Source organism: Neophocaena asiaeorientalis, unplaced genomic scaffold (assembly GCF_003031525.2).
Source record: "Neophocaena asiaeorientalis asiaeorientalis breed wild unplaced genomic scaffold, Neophocaena_asiaeorientalis_V1.1 scaffold87, whole genome shotgun sequence".
In the NCBI taxonomy this organism is placed as follows: Eukaryota; Metazoa; Chordata; class Mammalia; order Artiodactyla; family Phocoenidae; genus Neophocaena; species Neophocaena asiaeorientalis.
The window spans coordinates 1,786,999-1,796,208 of NW_020175432.1; the positions used below are offsets into that span (position 1 = coordinate 1,786,999).

The 9,210-nt window shown below is 47.4% G+C and overlaps 1 pseudogene; it reads right to left on the bottom strand.

Moving 5' to 3' along the window:
- Positions 1 to 1,286: 1,286 nt before the first annotated feature.
- LOC112414802 (SHC SH2 domain-binding protein 1-like) lies at positions 1,287 to 3,209 on the bottom strand (annotated as a pseudogene).
- Between the last annotated feature and the right edge of the window lie 6,001 nt (positions 3,210 to 9,210).

The following is a 9,210-nucleotide window of genomic DNA, read 5'->3' on the forward strand; positions in this document are numbered from 1 at the left end:
CCCCTGCATCGGCAGGCGGATCCTCAAGCACTGCGCCACCAGGGAAGCCCCTAAAAATATGAAGACTTTTAAAAGCCGTATTTTACAATATGATATCAAGAACACAGAGCTGATGCAAGTTGTATAGGTAATCATTTTGACTATGTAAGAAATCTGATCAGAACACTGTTATGGTGAAAGAAAAGCACTTTCTTATAATCATTCATATTCAGCAATAGTGAAAATGCTCTATGTATGCACTGGTTCTGAATAACACGTTTCATTTCTGTTTCAAACTTGCTATGCTATTACTGTTTTGATGATTACATAATTCAACATAAAAAGGCATTCCCGGGCTTCCCTGGTGGCGCAGTGGTTGAGAGTCCGCCTGCCGATGTAGGCGACACGGGTTCGTGCCCCGGTCGGGGAGGATCCCGCGTGCCGCGGAGCGGCTGGGCCCGTGAGCCATGGCCGCTGAGCCTGCGCGTCCGGAGCCTGTGCTCCGCAGCGGGAGGGGCCACAGCAGTGAGAGGCCCGCGTACCGCAAAAAAAAAAAAAAAAAAAAAAAAAAAAGGCATTCCCACTCAGATTCTCAGTAATAAGCCTGATAAGGCAGATAACCTCCCAGTCATAAAAGCTTTTAAGACAAGTATTATGCAAATAAAGCATGGATATCAGACTCACTATAATTGGGATTAAAAAGACAACTCTAGGGCTTCCCTGGTGGCGCAGTGGTTGGGGGTCTGCCTGCCGACGCAGGGGACATGGGTTCGTGCCCCGGTCCAGGAGGATCCCGCGTGCCGCGGAGCGGCTGGGCCCGTGGGCCATGGCCGCTGAGCCTGCACGTCCGGAGCCTGTGCTCCGCAATGGGAGAGGCCACAACAGTGAGAGGCCCGCGTACCGCAAAAAAAAAAAAAAAAATAGAATACTCCACTTTGAGGCTTATTGTGTTTTTGTGCACTCATCTTGCATTCCCTGCCTTTCTTCCTCCTCTTTGAAGTGCTAAGGTGTATTTATACTAGAAAGTTACTAGTAGACTTAATATGAGAACTATGTGTTTGAAAAAGCAAGACTTTCTTGATAAGAAATCTCCAAATATTTTCTATTTTATGTTTTTATGACCTTCCTCATAAAGAGTGTTTCATGTGCAACACCTACAGACAGAAATAAATCTATGTTTCCCTCAAACCCAGTCGAATTTATCAGATACAAAATACAGACATGAAGCAAAGTATGATAGCAGCAGTGATTCTTGGGGCCAGCATGTGCAAAATCCAATCTTTTGCTATCTATTTACGTCACAGTGGTCAGAACAGAAATGTGCCGAAACTCCCTTTCCCCATTCCACTTGAACTGGTTCCCCACAATTGAAACAAACATCTCCTGTGACATTAAGTTGTCATCAGCTTGCGTGATCCCCAGTTCACTCAACCTTTTCTTCTTCGTGTGGCCTTTGTGTGGAGGCAGCAACTAGTTCATTTACCATTTCGCGATCGCTTTCAACTTGCTCAGAAAGGTCACTCTCACATAAAGCTCCATTTTACCAGTTGCACATTGAATCAGCTCTTCTAGATCCACTCTTTCAGCTACCTCCGTCTCTCCACTTGTCTGAACTTTATTTTCTTCAGTTTCATCTTGGGCATTTTCTTGCAGGTCAGAGAAAATTGTAGGTTTCACCAAGACAACACCATAACCTTCCTTATTATGTATGACATTATTCACCACGGATATTTTGGGAATGTCATAATGCTCATCTAAGAAGTCCTTGATGAGGATCCCTTCTTTGCAGTGATGGATCCGATTGTCACTCAGGGTACACTTACTCCCGGGATATATTTCTATACCTGCACCCTTGGCACCCTATAAATCTGAGTTCTTCATTAAAAATTCTGCTGACGTTCATACTGTGACTCCTGTAGTTTCACACTGCAGTACACAGTTTTCCAATGTAGTCTTGCCACGGTGAATAATTAAGATTCCTTCCACGGCATCTTGCCGAACAAATTTTATGCTTGAGATTTTAATATCCACACCCGTACAATCCACAAAAAAGTGTCTCCTTTGCCTCCCTTTTCTATCACAATGTCATCTGGTAGACCATACCCTTCCAACTCAATGGAGTCAGCCACGGAGAATGTACCACGTACCACGTAATGGCCAGGACAAACAATAACAGTGTCGCCCTCATAGCAGGCATTTATAGCAGACAATGGATCCCTATGGAACTGAATTTCTATTTCTTCCGTACAAGACTCTGGACAAAGCTTATCCCTGAGCAGGGACTACAGCAGACCAGTCGTCGTGGTGGAGGAGACCACATGGGTGACCTTCTGGCCATTTGGACGGATGCCCTTTGCTTGTATATTAGAATTCTTCTGATAACCAAACACATATCTCAACAAAGGATTCTCTATGAGTTTTAGCTTTCGTTTCAACTGTTCGATCTCTGAATAGAATTTTAACCCTTCCGGCATGCTCAGAATCAGAGTTACAATTTGACAGACAGCTTCTCAGATTTAAAAAGCTCTTGTAACTCTCCTCACACTGAGTCGACAGATTCCGATAGTCAACAATAAGTCCTGAAGGAACTTGGTCTTCAAGAATGTCATCATGCAATCTCAGTCGAGGTGCAGCACATCTAACAAAATAATCAAACTCATCCTCTTCTTCAGCCAGACTCCTCCAGATGTTCTGATAGAAAAACCTGATATGCTCAACTGCAAGTGCTGTCCGGTCAAATACTCCAGAACCATCAAACACCAGCCACAGCTCCTGCAACCAGTGTTCCTTCAGATCAAGGAGCTCTTTCATACACTCCAAAGTAAAAGTGCTCACTTGAGATTCACAGAGGTACGGGTCCAGGTCAGCAAGCCTCCCCACTGCCTTCAAGGCTGCAAAGTCCACATCTGTGACTGCAACCAGCACCTCGAACACATTTGTGTGCCAGACTGCCCGCCATCCAGATGATTCGAGGACCTTCTCTAAGAACTCAGCTGTGAATTCTTTTACCTCAAGAGGCCTTGCAGTTGGCTAAAATGTAAATCTTGATAAGCACTGAATCACTCATAGAACACAAGTTGACTTTCTGGCGCAAAACTTGGTAAACTAGTACCTGGTTTATCATGATTGCTACAATCACTGCATGAATCTTCATCTTCGAACAAACCTTTCTCGAGGGGCCCCGGCTCCTCTTCCACAGCCCAGCCGGTGCGCTCGGGGTCCGGCGCCATAGCCTCCGACCCCAGCCCCACCACCTGCCAGCAACCCATCATCCGTTTCAAGTTTCCGCGGGCGGCCGCCCAGCCCGGTAATGTGATGACACAGCTGCTTCTCTAATAAATCTTTAAAGGTCACACTCTGTTTACACTTACTACAAAATACTGGCCATATTCCCCTACATTTTTTAAAAAAAAAAGTGGAGATGCAGGAGAATGGGACACAGGACCAAGACTTTCAAGGAGGGGGAGACATCTGAGAACTCTGCCGAGTGGGACAAAGGGTCTGAAACGTACTCTCGGACTCTGCCCTGCCTGGGTCTGGGAGAAGCCAGCAGTCCCCAGATGCCCCTCTGAGCACAGCGATGTCACATAGTGCCCTGTCGACAGGAAGGAGTTTGTGGCTGTTCCAAGGAGCATGGGGAAGTGGGGAGGGTTAAGTCTGGTTGCTGTGGACCATCTTGGAATGGGGGTACCCAGAGATCAAGCCAGGCTCCTCTCTTGGCCCCATGGGGCCCATCCCATCTCCTCGGGGCTGGGAGTGCACACAAGCCCAGCGAGGGCAGTGATGGGCAGGCGGTCCCCGGGCCAGCCACGTCCAGCCCGTCAGTTCTCAGGTCAGATATGGGCCCCGGGGCAGTGTCAGCGTGGCCCTGAAGGCCTGCAGGTGCCTTGCCTGCACTTCTAAGCGCGTGCACCAGCCTTGCTATTCCACACTTGACGGCAGAAACGTCTGATAGGATGTCCCCAGAATCACTTCCCTGAAACCCCAGTTTGCTGGGTTTTCTCCTTCAGGGCAAAAGACACACCCTCCGTGATCATCAGACCCCAGACCGCTGGTCAGCTTGTCTCCCTTTGGACCCCCAAACAGCCACGTTGTCGCTGGGACAGACCCCAGGCATCCCCTGCAGGCCACCCTTGGGGGAACACTCAGTGATGCACCCTCTGTACCCCTGAGGCTCCTTCTCAGCTTTCAGGTCCTGTCCAGTGCTTCATCATTGTGAAGCCCCTCCTGGGGTGCTCCGTCAGCTGGGTGGCTGTGCCTCAGAGTGAGTCCCCATAACATGTGCTGTCTGCACCCACCCACCTGACCTGGGGGCTGTCTGCACCCACCCACCTGACCTGAGGGCTGTCTACACCCATCTACATCACCCAGGGCCATAAACCTTCAGGCAGAGTGCCATGCGGGGCATTGCATCTGTCCTGGGAGGAGCTGAGAGTGCCAACTGAGGCCCTTCTCGGAGTCAGACACCTCCAGGCACCCGTGTGTGGGGGGTCAGCACCTTTGTCTGTCCCTTGGGCTTCAACCTGGCCTCGATCATTCATTCTTGGAGTCTCCCGACAGGTGAGAGAGTGGGAACCTGCCTCGGATGGCACGCCAGTCCTGAGATCTGATGGAGGAGAAAACCGAGGGCCAGACAATTCAGGCCCACATGGGCATCCTGGCTGATTCTGCCTTCTGGGCAAACAGACTGGAAATAAAAGTGCCACAGTGAACGCTCTGGCTCTGCCAGTCAGGCTGTTTCTGTCCTGGGGAAGATGCCAGCTCAGTGCCAGGAATGTTCTGGACACGCCCTGGGCCAGGAGAGAACTGAAGAGCCGCTAGGCCACCAGCAGCTCCAAGCACCCTCTGCTCTGTGGGTGGACCCACCTAACTCTGCAGGAGACTGGGTCAATAGCGGGCAGGGCCTGAGATGTCCACTGGGCCAACAGTACCGCTGACCCACTTGCAGGGGGCCAGGGACAGACCCCCCCCTTCCGCCCCGGATGAGGTAGGTAGGTGTAGACAGCTCCCAGGTGATGTGGGCAAGTGTAGACAGCCCCCCAGGTGAGGTGGACAGGGGTAGATAATCCCCCAGGTGTGGTGGGCAGGTGTAGATAGCTCCCAGGTGAGGTGACTACTTCTTCCCCTTCTCCCCTTCCCTCATCGAGTACTATGGAAACCACCCACAAGGCCAGTGAACCACCTGCTAAAAGATGGACCAGGCTGGCCCAGCCCTCAGCAACTCACAATATTTAGGAAGATCAGTTCTAACAGGTGAGTTCCAGAACCTCTGACAGCAAGGCTCACATCCCAGGGCATCAGTGGGGACCGAAACCTGGGATATAAAGCCAGCCCCAAGCCCACGGTCCGTAGAGGACAACTCTTCCCACAGCGCACGTGGGTGGCCTCCCAGGTGTGACACAGGGACCAGGCAGCCCGGGAGCAAGACAGACCAGCTCACAAGGCAGCTGCTTTGCAGGAGAGGACAGTTCACAGCTCCTTCATGCAAACCTTCCGAGGCTCCCTCATCCATGCCTACCTCCCCCAGCTCATCCCTCCTCACCGGCCACATCTCCTATGGGCTTCAGCTCTGGGGACAGGCCTCACCCCTCTCCTACCTCTATATGGAGATATAATTCACTTCCCAGAAAGTTCACCCAACTGGATAGCTACATGTAAAGAATAAAATGAGAACAGTATCTAACACCACACACAAAAATAAACTCAAAGTGGATTAAAGACCTAAATGTAAGACCTGATACTATAAAACTCCTAGAAGAAAACATAGGCAGAACCCTCTTTGACATAAATCACGGCAATATGTCTCTGGATCTTTCTCCTAGAGTAATGGAAATAAAAATAAGCAAATGGGACCTAATTAAACTTAAAAGATTTGCATGGCAAAGGAAACTATAAACAAGACCAAAAAAAAAAAAAAAAAGACAAAAAGACAATCTAGAGAATGGGAAAAAATATTTGCAAATGATGCAACCAAACAAGAAATTAATCTCCAAAACATACAAACAGCTCATACAGCTCAATATCAAAAAAACAAACAACCCAATCAAAAAATGAGCAGAAAGGGCTTTCCTGGTGGCACAGTGGTTAGGAATCCGCCTGCCAATGCAGGGGACACGGGTTCGAGCCCTGGTCTGGGAAGATCCCACATGCCGTGGATCAACTAAGCCAGTGCACCACAACTACTGAGCCTGCGCTCTAGAGCCCGCGAGGCACAGCTACTGAGCCCACGTGCCACAACTACTGAAGCCCGTGCACCTAGAGCCCATGCTCCACAACAAGAGAATCCACTGCAATGAGGAGCCCGTGCACCACAACGAAGAATAGCCCCCACTCGCCACAACTAGAGAAAGCCCACGTGCAGCAACGAAGACTCAACGCAGCTAAAAATAAAAGAAATAAATAAATGAAAATAAATTTTTTTAAAAATGGGCAGAAAATTTAAATAGAATTTTCCCCAAAGAAGACATACAGGTGGCCAGTAGGCACATGAAAAGATGTGCTAATTATTAGAGAAATGCAAATCAAAACTACAATGAGGTATCACCTCACATAGGTCAGAGTGGCCATCATCAAAAAGTCTACAGATAATATATGCTGGAGAGGGTGTGGAGAAAAAGGAACCCCCCTACACTGTTGGTGGGAATGTAAATTGGTGCAGCCACCATGGAGAACAGTATGGTGGTTCCTTAAAAAAACAAAAATAGAGCTACCGTATGATCATGCAATCCCACTCCTGGCATATATCCGGGGAAAACCATAATTCGAAAAGTTACATGCACCCCAGTGTTCACTGCAGCACTATTTACAATAGCCAAGACATGGAAGCAACTTAAATGTCCATCGACAGATGAACTGATAAAGCAGATGTGGTATATTTATACAGTGGAATATTACTCAGTCATGAAAAAGAATGAGATAATGCCATTTGCAGCAACATGGATGGATCTAGAGATTATCATACTAAGTGAAGTAAGCAAGACAGAGAAAGACAAATATATGATATCGCTTATATGTGGAATCTAAAAAAAAATGATACAAATGAACTCATATACAAAACAGAAATAGATCCACAGACATAGGAAACAAACTTATGGGTACCAAAGGGGACATGGGGGGAGGGATAAATTAGGAGTTTGGGATTAACATATGCACACTGTATATAAAATAACCAACAAGGACCTACTGTAGAGCACAGAGAACTATACTCAGTATTTTGTAATAACCTGTAAGGGAAAAGAATCTGAAAAAAAGAAAAAAAATAGATATATATGTATGTATAACTGAATCACTTTGCTGTACACCTGAAACTAACACAACCTTCTAAATCAACTCAACTTGAATAAAAATAAATAAATAAAATTTTTTAAAAATAAGAAAGTTAACCCATCTAAACGGTACAATTCAACAGTTTTTAGTATTTTACAGAGTTGTACAACCATCACCATAACCTATTCTAGGACATTTCCATCACCCCAAAAGGGAGACCCCCGTCCCCATTAGCAGTCACTCTCTAATCCCCCTGCAGCTCCTGGCAACCACTAATCTGCCGTCTCTCTACATTTGCCTGCTTTGAAGATTTCATGTAAAGCGAATCATACAATGTGTGGACTTTGGGGCCTGGCTTCTCTCACTCAGCATGATGTTTCCCAGGTTCCTTCCTGAGGCACCCTTCACAGCTTATCAAAGTTGGTGGAGAAAACCAACCGTGGTTCTGCTGAGGACTGGAAAGGGCCCCACAAAGTCCCTGATGTGAAAGAGACCGTCAACAACAATAATAGCATCAATAATAATAATAGTTGGCCTTCATGATTGTGGTTCATCATACACCACGTACTGGGTATAAATCACGTCATTTTTCTTTTTGCCTTTTTCTCACAACCACCTCGAGTACGGATGACTGTTGTCTGCAGTCCTCACCTGAGGAGGCTGCATCCGGGAGACGGTGGCTGTCCCAGAATCTCACCGCCCTCCTCTCTCCCTCGCCCACGTTCCCCAGCCAGGTGCTTCCCTCCTGCACCCTGCTCTGGGCACTCAGTATGGAAGGCTGTTCCCAGCAGCCTTTGCGTGGCCCATTCCTTCCTTGGCGGGTGGAGCCCTGCAGCCCCCTGCACCTACAAGGGTTCCCTGGGATGGCAGCCTGGAGACTAGGCACCAGGCAGAGAACTTGACCCCAACTTAAATGTTCTCATTGAAAAAAAAATGATCAACAAGGAGCTGTTTTTCAGTCAGATGTATTGAGCAAATCCGTGAGCATCTTAAAAACAAATTTTAGAATCCTCTGCTGGTATTAGTGCATGGACTAAATTCTGCATTCCGTATCGTAGTTTGTCATCTGCTGATCATTTACTATACCAGAATAGTGTTGGGCTGGCCAAAAAGTCCGTTCGGGTTTTGACGTCATGGGAAACCCTGAACAAACTTTTTGGCCAACCCAATAGAACTGAGTTCCCAACTTAAATCTACACTATTTCCGTTAAGATTCAAGTCTCGAAGAGAAAAATCTCTTATTTACCGTTAATCCACAAATCATTTGTTTCATAGGATTGAGATTAATTTGCTGTTAGGAAAACTTTGTCAGTAAAAAAGTAAGTGCTGTTAGAATTGAAGGAGAAAAAGAGCTTGACCCCTGTAAGTGAGTTGAAAGGTATCCCCTGGCAAAAAATTATATCCTTAGTCCTACTTCTTGCCCTGGAACTTGTGAATGTGATCTTAATTGGAAATAGGGTCTTTGGGTCTCCAGCTGTCAAAGGAGACGCAGGGAGACAGGAGATGCAAAGACATTGCATGGGACGGGGGTTAAAAAGGGTTACAGGAAAGAGCTCACAAAGAGTGGGATGCACCCCAAATCACTTTTCCCCTGTGTGACTAGATTACAGGTAGTGATTAGATCACAGGCAGTTAGAAAGTATAGCTCGTAAATGTTTGTCTGTTCGAGGGTCATCATGTAATTTCACAAGTCATTTTGCATAAAATATCTTCAGGATTCTTCAAGACATGTCTTGTTCTGCTTCATAATTGCAGAATAATTGCAAATTGCTTTGGCTCAGCCATTGCCTGGGCCCGCCTTGCAGCTCCGCAGATCTGCCCCCCTCCCTGTTTGTCCCTGTCACCAAATCTGTAGATGTTGATCCCAACGGCCTCGTGTTCCCGGGCCTCTCAAGACAGCTCAGGGAGACTGATGCAGACACCGCCGGGTGACTGCACAAATCGCTGGCCCGTGGCCAGGTCAGC